General features: G+C 42.3%; 1 pseudogene; it reads left to right on the top strand.

Annotated features, from left to right (window-relative positions):
- The first annotated feature begins 432 nt into the window (after positions 1–432).
- LOC124692790 lies at positions 433–11,229 on the top strand (annotated as a pseudogene).
- The last annotated feature ends 427 nt before the right edge of the window (positions 11,230–11,656 follow it).

Raw genomic sequence — 11,656 nt, 5'->3', positions numbered from 1 at the left:
GTAAAATGTTGCCTTTGCCCCTTGGCTAAGATATTAAGTGGGACCCCACCACTATTCTAGTGGTAGTTCATTTGGGGATTTATAATTCAAACTTTGATAAAAAAAATCAAATATAAATGTTCAAAATTACAAATGGGATATTGGCATTGGCCTCCCTCTCTTTCACCATCATCTCCCTCCGTCACACAATCAAAGAGAGCGAGAACCAAATCTCAACTACCCGCTCACCACCACCAGGCAGCCGCTGCACCGGAAGTAAACAGCTCATCCACGACGCCCAGTATAATAACCCTGGAAAAAAGACGCACCGGGCCCACATTGGAGCAGGACCCACACGGCGTTCTCTCTCTGTCTCTGCGTCCAAATTCAATTCCACTGCAACCAACGAACAAAACAGGACAAAAGCGGAAAGGCGAGAGAGAGAGAGAGAGCCCCGAGGCTACAAGCCACCGGCACCAGATGAGATGAACAAGCCCCGAGTTTAAAAAACTTTGCGCCAACCACAACGCAAAGGAGATTCGCGGCCGCCGACCGACGGAACGGAACCCAAATTCCTGCGCCGGAGCGGAGGCGGAGGCGGAGGCCAATCAATGGGAGGGCCGGAGCCGGTCGTCGTGGCGGAGGCCGGCGCCGCGGAGGAGGGTCGGATGGAGGGGTGGCTCTACCTGATCCGATCCAACCGCCTCGGCCTGCAGACCTCCCGCAAGAGGTACTTCGTCCTCGAGGACTCCGCGCTCCGCTGCTTCAAGGCCGCCCCGCCGCCTTCCACCTCCGGCGCCACGCTCGAGGTACCTTGCTCCTCCCCCCCGCCCGTCCTCTGCTCCCGGCTCGCGTTTTTTTTCGGGGGAATTTCCGCGACATTTTCGGGGTTCTGCGCGATCCTAGGGCGCCTCTGCCGCTCGGAGAAATTTGATTGGATTTTTAGCGATTTTGTTCCTACGGTGATACTAGGCCGTGCTCAGACTTCAGAGGATCCTCTCAGCCGGATTCGCCTTCAACGCTGGTACTAGTAGCATCCTAGGGAAAATTACTCCGGAGGGACTTGGCTTCTGTTATTTTAACGGCCGGTAGGTGAGATAAATGATAAATGCTTTGCGCGTGCCGCGGAGTCGCATGATTACTGTTGGGAGTAGTACTATTGTTGCTCAGAATGTTCGGATTTTACTTAACAGCTACGTGTACTAGCCTGAGTTAACACGTAACAGTTGCGTGTACTAGCTTGGTTTAATAGGATGCCACACCTAATCCGGGTGCGATATTAGCGACGATTCTCTAAGTATGGCATGTCGTTGTGTTAGGGTTACTTCGAAGCCCTCTTTTGGATCAATGTTTTGCCGAGACAGGACGGAAGGATTGCGGGAGCCTGTGCCGCACTGTGCAAGAAATAAGGGTAGGGTAGCTTTGAGCCAAAGAGTTGTTTTCTGGATTTAGAAGCTAAGATTGTGTCACACCTGACCAGCTTTGTAGTGGCTGCTTCTATTTCTATCAAATGAGAGCATAGAAGGATGATATTTCGGGGTGGTGGTGCCCAATTAAACTATGGTGGCTGGTCTGTTTGCCTGGCTTGCGGCATATGTCGCCTCTCAGTTAATTGTCTGTTATTTAATGCTGATACCAGTTATGAGCGAAAACGGTATGTGCTCACTCCATATCGCAAATATTCGAAACAATATATATAGTCAAAGTTATAAATCAAGCTCTCACTTAAGACATGTCCAAAACGTCATCTGTTTGTGATATGGATGGAATAGTTTGTTATATGACCAAGTTATGCTTAGCAATGAAAGCACATTGATCATTGGAGGGAATTTTGAACTTGAATGCCATATTGATGATGCATAAGCTATAAACGTTGACCAAAGGGGGACGGATCCTTCCCTTGGCTCTCCGGCATTCGGTAGAAGATGAGACCTCTCCAGCAGATTTATATGCTGTGGATAGCACCTGTTTAATTCAGTCGCACTTGCGACTCGAACCCGAGTGGGTGAGGTCACCACTGTGACCTCAAGCCAGCGCTTGGTTTTAATGATGCATAAGCTATTCTATGTTCTGAATTGCATTTGAAAAGTAGTCTAAGTACTAAATTTTGCCCTCATTTTTGCCGCAAACTTTGGTTACTCCGCTTCTATGTTGTTTTGAAACATGACACTGTTTTTCTTGTTTTGTTTTTTCCTTTTTGGGTACAGGATCCTGTTAGAAGTGCAATAATTGACTCTTGTATACGCGTTACAGACAATGGGAGAGAAAGTGTTCATAGAAGTGTAAGTTCATTTATTTGGTATATATTTTATTACATTTATATACTTACAATTATGTAAATAATATATTGAGCCTATTTGTCATCATTTTGTTGACAGGTTTTTTACATATTCACACTGTACAATGCTTCTAACCACTATGATGAGCTGAAGGTAAGCATTGGTGTTAAATGTCATGTCACATGTCTTGCACTGGAGCTAATTCTTTCTTCTTTGGTTTGTGATACAAAGATTATTCTGATTGACTGATACTTTGCAGCTGGGTGCTAGAAGCTCAGAAGAAGCAGCTAGGTGGATCAGGTGCTTAATGGAGTCTGCCCTAAAGGTCGGTGTTTTTCTTCTTTTATTGTTTCAACTTTCCATTGTCGTTATGTTCGCAAAAATATTAACTTGATTTCTTTGCTGAGAGCAGTCTCCTAGAAATGATGAGCATGTTGTTGCTTGTTCACATCGAAGATGGCAGGCTTTCAGGTAAAATGTGCAGCATAAATCTATGCATGCTTTGGTTTCCTATTGATTAATGTTCAAACAATTAGTTTTTCTACTTCAGTATACCCCATTTTCCCATTGGCTGTACCTTTTTCTTTAATCAGAAACTTGACTTTGTCTGGGTCTATCAGATGTTTGAGCTAGCTAGCAAACATTGATACACTTGTATCCTATTATCTATAGTCACCCTATTTTGTGCAAGTTCGAAATTTCATGTTCCTATCTGAAGATAAGCCGTGTGGTATGTTGGAACTGAATGCCATGGATCTTGTACTGGATTGCAACATATGGTTACTGCCATACCGCTTAGGCCATGTACAATGCAAGGGGCTTAAAAAAGTGCTTATAAACATAAACCGAACATTTTTATGTTCTTTTCAAAAAGGAGGTTGAAACCCCTGGCCTCTCTATCAAAATGATGAACACAACTTTTTTTATTATTATAGTATTCAACAAAGCCTGAAAAAAACGAATACATGATCAACCCAAAGCCACCTTCATGGCGACCTCTGTCGTTATACCTACAAGCTTGATGGTGGGGGTGGCCATGATCGAGGCCATGTGCCCCGACCTCACACCGACACATACCATCTAATCCGGAGGCCTCACCAAGCCTCCCAACGGTGAGCCGGGAGCACAAACCGGTCCAGCAGACCCTTAGCGCGCACCACATGCACATGCTCTAGAAGCTGCTGCCGCCGTTTTTCACTGGCCGATCTTTAGAAGGGATCAACACATGGACCTTTGTAGGCCTGCAGTCGATGCCGCCTTGACGCAAGACAGCACCACCAACCCGTGCACGTCTACCAACATGCTTCCATCACAGAGACCCTGCTGCGCCACTCCACCGAGACCTGCTGCCCTCACTGCGGTAGATTCACCGCTCTGCCTCCTGATTCCTCCTGCAAGCACCTGCTCCAAGACGATGCCCCCAGGAGGGAGAAGGGCACTAGAGCGTTGCATCGTCCTGTCCAGGACACCCAGATCTAGGGTTTCCCCTGGACCAACCCAAGAGAGGAGAGGCAGACTGCAACGACGAGGCCTTCCATAAGCCATCGTCCGCCATGACTGAAGTCGAAGCCCGGTTTTCACCGGCAGCCTCACCTCCACAATCTTGTAGCCGACTGGATTGCCAGCTTGCCACCGCCATTGGCCGCCCCGCAGGAGGACGACCAAGGTACACCACCACAACTTGCCTGCCCCGCCGCCGTACGCCTGGGGAAAAGCCCAGCCGTGCGCCGATGATCAAGTCCACCGCCGAGGACCTCTGATGCCGCCACGAGAAACTGCCTGCCGCGGTCGATGGTCGCGCAGAAGAGGAGGGAGCAGGCGTCGGCACTAGGTTGTGGCGGCTAGGGTTGCCCCTATGTCGCCCTAGGTGTGGCAACCGAACATCGTAAGCAGCCTTGCTTATTTTTATAGGAGAGATTCCTAGTTAAGCATCTGCCTTGTATAAGCACTAGTGCTCTTAAGCAAAAACAGGTTTATTTTTCGAAGCACCTTGCATTGTACATGCCCTTATGCTACACTTGTTTCAAGGTTGTAGAGCTAAAGGAAATGTCTAGCTATAACTGATGGGAAAAGGAGATGAACATGCAAGTGCCCATGCCTGAATTTAACGTTTACCTAATTGTGCATCTTAGAAAATTCTCAATTACTCGTGATTGTCATAGTTTATCATGATCATATTTTTATAAAAATGTTATCGAATGTCAAAACGTGCCTTCATGTATTACTTGTGTGGTTATACACGTATGTTTTGATCTGAATTTTACTGCTGGTCTTTGCAGTTATAATGCTCCATGCTTTGTTCTTTCCAGTTTTTGGCTAGAAATTTTATTATATATATATACCATTTTCGCTGATCTTTTTTAAAGATGATATCCACGTCTTTTGGCTAATTTGCTATTACATCATTGCAGATTAAGCCGCCGCAGTAGCCGCATGCACTCAATTGGTAAGTATTGTGTTCTTATACTTTGTGATGGACAAGTTATATTGTTATACAACTTAGTATCTAACTAAATTTTAGAACTCTATTTTTGTCGCCTGAATTTTGTCATAGAAATAATAAATCTCTTCCGTGCTCTGTAGTGTCATTTCAGCCCCCTTTTTTTGTTTTGTGTGAAAATTTTAGCAGATTGGACTGCATTGTCGTCTGCTAATAACGATCCTATGGCATCTGATGTTGTTGCACCTTCCGCATGGACAATATTTGGCTGCACAAACGGTAAGTATATGATTTTTCTTCCCTTCTCTATTATATGATTAAAATAAGCTTAAAAGGAGCTACCATGTTTGCTCCATATCTCACTGGTGTATGCACATTTACTTGTAGTCTGTACATAGCCAAATTTAACAGCAAAAGTATTTCATATGCTTCTTAAGAACATGCATGTCCACTTGAGCACACTAATCTAGTAAAAAGGAGAGGAATTTACACTCCTCGGTATGGTTTGCCCAGATTGTAATGGTGTAGATTTAACAGTACCAGCAAATTTAGACGAACGCTAGCTTTATAAAATTTTGCAACTATGTGATGGTATAATAAACACTAGAGTTCATTGTACGTGTGACCCTGTAATACATAAAGACTGAAGCACCTGGCCAAGACAACAGACAGGTAGAGAGTAGATGCACCGGGAAGGCAGCCCAAGATCACTGCAGTTGTACATGGTGTGGGTCATTCATCCTGTACTTATCAAAGGATATATAGGGGAAATAGTTTAGAAAATTATAGGTTGTTTGGTTAACTTCCATTGGGGAAGATTAAGATGGATTAGTTTAAATGTAGGGGAAATTCATTGTAAAATATAATCATTCCTACTTATAAAGATTTGACTTGGTAGTCATCGGTTTACTCTTCCTCGCCTCAACCTCACAAGTGCGACCATACAAACCTACGAGAATAGGAGCAAGCTACTGTCTCGTCTGCCGTCCCCGATAAATTAAACCATCGAAGTGAATTAACTTGACATATAACTTGGGTAAACTATATTTGACATCGTTTTAGGTTCCAAAGCGTAGCACAGGTGTCCTACTTGTTAGGGGCGGAGGATTGAAAGATGATTGAGTGCACTTTCCATCTTTGATCTTTTAATAAAAAGAGATGCCTTGTGTCAGATTTTGGGGTGAATTGAAAAAAAAAAGACAAACCAACAGGGGGAGGAACCCCCATCATTTTTAATTAAGGTAGTGGTGAGGCTCGAACTCTGGCTGCCTAGTACACCATCAAATGTACTAGCCAGTAGGCCAAGTCTTTCTCGTTTGGGGGTGAATTGAGAAAGCAGGATGCTAACAGGTATCAAAATGGAACATTTTTTATTTCCTCTAGATGTGCACTTGGATTTTCAGATAGTCTCAGCACAAGTTTCTTAAGCAGAGGAGCTGTATTCTTCTAATAAACATGCCAGATATGTAGTAATAATAAATGAAGAAATAAGATGAAAACGTAACTCTTTGAGGTATGAGTGAAGATCAGATCTTATCGTGGTACCATAGCACAGTTCGACAGAAAACTATAAGAGTGTGAAGCCATACAAATAAACAAATTTACAAGTAACGAAATGTCAGCAGTCGTGAGTTATGATTATCCTTTATAGTTTGAGAGCATAGTACAGCAGTGTACAATACAGATATCTTAGGTTCATAAACTACACATTTTATCCCTTCCAAATTACCGTTTTGATCAATGTAACCGTGAGCAGCATGATCTGATTGTCAGCGTGATCTGATTGTCTTCCATTACACGGCTCGATCGTTATAATATTTGTAATTCACTTCTCTCTATATAAAAAAAGAAAAATGTTAATTTTATATTATGCTACAATAGTGTAGCAAAAAAAATAATATTCTTGGATGTCTTTCATCCTGCATCAAAGCGGAGTAGATTGAAATTGTTCCGCAGCAGATTACAGAGATGTACGAGTCGAGAAACCAGATCAAGCCATAGTGCAATTCTGAGGAATCTTTGTTAATTCGATTGTTTTATACAGCACACATTTTTCTTTGTTATCAAAGTTTGTGATATGATAGGTTTGTGTTCGAGAGAAATAATACGATAAACTTAGCTAGCCACACATTTGCGTGGGCAAGCAAGATAAGTTATCAATGAACTTTCTGCTAAGTACTAACTTCAGACTTCCTGGCATTTAGGATTACGTTTGTTTACTGAGGCAAAAGATGGTGGCTCACGTGGGAAGGTACTTCATGTTCTCAACAAGATATTTTGTTGATGGATTATCGAGCTCACATTGATTTTTCCTGTTTCTCCAGTATTGGGATGATCATCCAGCTATAATGGCAGTTGGTGTTGTTGATGCGAATACTGAGGATATCTTCCAGACTTTAATGTCTCTTGGTCAATCAAGATCCGAGTAAGATAGATGTTTCCCTATTAATAAGTTTCTGTTTTTCCTTTTTTTTGTAAATCTACTCCAAACAAATGCATAAGTGCTCCAGAATAGGAAAACTGGTCATAAGAAAAAGTATTACAAAAGCATATGGTACTTACTGTCTTGTAACTTGTAAGCAATATGTTCTATTTGGTTCTTTCTGCTTTGGAATCATTCTAGGTATGTTTTGAACTCTGCATGTCATGTCACGAAATGCATGGCATTATTACATTAACATCTATGTGAATTTGTTTCTTCTTCCACCAATCAACCAGTGAGGGTTTTTGTAGGTGGGACTTCTGTTTGAGGGAAGGACGTGTGGTTGAGCACCTAGATGGTCATTCAGACATAATCCACAAGAAATTAATAGGGGACTGGCTACCATGGTCTGGTGCTGGATCTAGCCTGTTTTCTGTATGCACACTTTATTGTTAAGTTATAATAGTTTATATTATATTTAGTTTTCAGGGGAATGAGAAAGAGAGATCTATTACTTCGACGGTATTGGAGGAGAGAAGATGATGGAACTTATGGTACTATTGTTGACAGAAAATGATAAATAATCTGCTTGCCATGATCTAGACCTGACCCTTCTCATGCTTTTTCAGTTATCCTGTACCATTCTGTTTTCCACAACAGATGCAGTCCAGAGAAAGGCTACATCCGTGCCTGTCTTAAAAGTAATGTATGCTTGATTTTTCAGTTATCTCTGTGAGGAGTAAAACTGATTGTTATCTTCTGTTTATCATGAACTAAGATCTGGTTTTATATAATAGGTGGAGGATATGTAATATCACCAGTTAGTCAAGGAAGACAATCAGTTGTGAAGCATATGCTTGCTATAGACTGGAAATTCTGGAAGTCCTATCTCCTTGCCTCATCCGCAAAATACATCACCATACGTATGCTAGGAAGAGTAGCAGGCATGTTCTGTGATAGATCAAGGAATCATTGCTTGTTGTAGTTATTGATATTTTTGCCCCCACTGTGTGTTCAGTAAGCTAAACTACATTTGTTTCCAGCCCTACGAGAATTCTTCCGAGCAAAAAATGGAAACTGTGGTTGCATTGAGTTCTCATCGGGTGAGCTGACGAGGGATATGGGACTGCAGCAGGGTGAAAATGGGCGACTCAAAATAGAAATGCAGTTGGCTAATGAGAGCAAAAGGTTTGAGGACACAACAGAAGGATCACAGGGTGGTTCCAACCGGCAATTAAGCAGTGCTGGTTCCTTTGTTCAACTCAATGACGGAACGGATGAGTTCTTTGATATCCCAGATGAATCAGAATATGACCAGAGAGAAGCCATGTGGTCTTCTGATGAGAGCACAAATGCTGCGGTGAGTTCTTTAGATATGGAGTCTTGAATTTATGTTTGCATGATAGAAGGTTCTTACATAATTGATTTACCGTTCTTACTGATTAAGATAGTCCTTTATTTCCATTTCATCTCTAGACTAGAAAAACTGTTTAATGATTGTTGTGTCTGTATTAGTATGCTTTAACCCTGTGGTGTTGATGTTGAAATGTAAAGATAAATCTGATCAGAGAACTGCCAGTGTTTTTCAGTTGGTCGCTGTTGCCTTGTCACATGTTTACCTTAGCCTGTCCTATGACTTCTATATTTCCCATCAGAAAGTGAGAATGTTTCTCTCTGATGTGTTGCAAAGACAAACCATTGGCAAGCCAGTATTTGATTGTGCGAATATATTATTTCTCTTCTGTGCCAAAGTCATATCATGACACAATTTGCTCATACTTTAAAAGATAACGCTTGCCAATGGTTTGTTGGTGATATGTTGTTAGCGCAATTCAGAGAACCAGGGGAACTCCATGATCGATTTCACATTCCATGTGTCTAATATTTGGAATGACATGGCAGGACCAACGGCATGGTAAATTGTCCAGTGCTGCTGTCTTCGTACGAAAGTTGCATGATCTTGCAGGTGCGTTACGGCTGATGTACAGTGTACAGTTTTCAGTATTTTTAAATTTTTTTGGGCTCTAATTATTTGTTTCTCCTTTCCTATATTTTAGTCCAAAAGCGAGGGTATGTCGATTTACAGGGAGCTGCGGATGCTGATAATGGTCCATGTTATTATGGACATACTCTTCCGAAGGATTCTAGCTGTACAATACCTTCTAGTTGGTCAATGACAGATCCTACAACATTCTTAATCCGTGGAGAATCCTATTTGCATGATCGTCATAAGGTAGCTTAGTACTGTTTTTATTCTAATTCACTAGGCTAGGATGCAAGTCTTTGATCTGCAGAATATAAGGGATCGTATATGTTACAATGATAGTCATGTTTCGCTAATTCGGTCAACACATTGACAGTCTGGGATCTGTAATGATGAAATAATCTGTATTTTTTGACAGATAAAAGCAAATAGTACACAAATGCAAATGGTAGGTGCTGACTGGATAAAATCTGATAAGCGTGAGGATGATCTCGCTGGTCGTCCTGGAGGACTAGTCCAGGTATTCTACTGGAGCCTGTAATTCCCTTCAAATGGAAAAGAAAAAAAAAAATCACAACCAAATTTCTTGCAGAAATATGCAGCACAGGGGGGCAACAAATTTTTCTTCATTGTAAATATACAGGTGGGATTTCTTCAGCTTTGTATATGTATGGAGGCTTCGTATGTCTTCTTATAACCCTGATTGATATGCAGGTTCCTGGTTCTACCACGTACACCTTAGCTTTGTATTATATGATGGATACCCCGCTGGAAAAGGTTCCCTACTTGAAGCATTTGTAAATGGAGATGATACATTTAGAAATTCGAGATTCAAACTCATTCCTTATATCTCAAAGGTACCTATTTCTCCTACAAGTCCATTTTCGTGTTAAACAGAAAGCCGCGATGGTTTATGATTGGAAATTCTGAATATGTCATTTCAGGGATCTTGGATTGTGAAGCAGAGTGTGGGCAAGAAAGCTTGTTTGATTGGTCAAGCACTAGAAATCAATTACTTCCGTGGAAGCAACTATCTGGAGGTACGTCTTATGCATGGCACTAGGAATCAGCATCTTTGATTCGATTTATGTGGATAGCTGCCATATTTTGTATACATACTGTGTTCAGGAAGCAGTATACGTCAAGTTATGTTCTCTTTGAACAGTGCAGTCGCTAGTAAATAATTGTTTCAATCTCGGCCAAGATTATTTTGTCTTTCACTTGTCTGATTTTGTTTCAAGATTTCTTCATGGAGCAAAATCTGACTGAACTATTATGGAAGCTAACTGTTGGTTTATCACAATCTACAGTAACCAATACATATATTGCAGCGGTCTTCTGCAGTCATAATCTGCTAACATTTTACTTGTGACTTGACGAATACTACTATGTTTACTGCCAGTACAATTGAAAATATTTAGCTCTGAATATCTTGAAATGCAACCTTTTCAGCTTGGAGTTGATATAGGCTCATCAACAGTGGCCCGAGGTGTAGTGAGCCTTGTTCTTGGGTACTTGAACAACCTGGTGATTGAAATGGCCTTCTTGGTACAGGTAATTGTTGTCGCATACCTTACCAATCTGTCACATTTTCCCTCCGTTCCACATTAATTGTTGCAGATTCGGATGTACCTATACACGAAAGCATCCTTGTTCGACTCAAGACTGAGAATGGATCTGATCATAAGCATCCTTTCTTCCTTTCCGCATGCAGGGCAACACGCAAGAAGAGCTCCCAGAGTTCCTTTTAGGCACCTGCCGGCTGAATTACCTCGACGCCTCCAAAGCTATATCGCTAGACGAATGCTGATCTCTGAAGGAGGCGTCAGCTTGACCCCAATTCTTTATCGAAGCCTGAGTACAGCACAACAAAAACCAAAAGGCTCAAGTCATTCTTTCTCCCGGCCATACATTCCTTGCCGCCCACAGAAGCATGGGCCTGGACTTGCCGCAGCATTGTACATTCATTCGTTTCCTTCTTTGCTGAGAGAGGTAGTATTGCGTTGTAAACTTGTAATGATGGTTGCAGTCTACTAGTACGAGATACAGAGCCTTCCTCCCATCCTCTGGCCGACAGCTCGTCATCAAGTAAAGGATGAGGCAAAAGAAAAGTGTATTCTAACCCTGACCCCGTGTCGTTCATTCTGAGTCTAATCTGGGATCAGAGATCAGCAGATACAGCACCAAAAGCAGCTGATTGCTAGACGTTGACCCCTTAACCTGAGCGATGGCACCTGCCATGATTCTATCCGAGGACTAGAGCTCCCTCATGACACTCGTCCAGAATCGAAAGGGACTCGAACCCAAGCCCAACACCGACGTCGCAGTGATTATCATCGGGAATTCCCCTATCATGGGGGAGTGGAGTTTTGGCTCCCGGGTCCAAATGATCCTGTTATCTAGACCGTTGTATTGCTCCTGGAGATTGATGAATGAAACAGTAATAAATGAGCTACGCTCGCTAGTAAAAGAAGAATACATCGTGGTTGTCGTGTACGGTTCCGCAGCAGTAATGATTGCGAGACGGAGGGGAACGGTGCTAGGTGATGGGG

The sequence above is a fragment of the Lolium rigidum genome, chromosome 2, assembly GCF_022539505.1.
Source record: "Lolium rigidum isolate FL_2022 chromosome 2, APGP_CSIRO_Lrig_0.1, whole genome shotgun sequence".
Taxonomy (NCBI): Eukaryota; Viridiplantae; Streptophyta; class Magnoliopsida; order Poales; family Poaceae; genus Lolium; species Lolium rigidum.
This window is presented reverse-complemented; position numbering and strand designations above follow the sequence as displayed.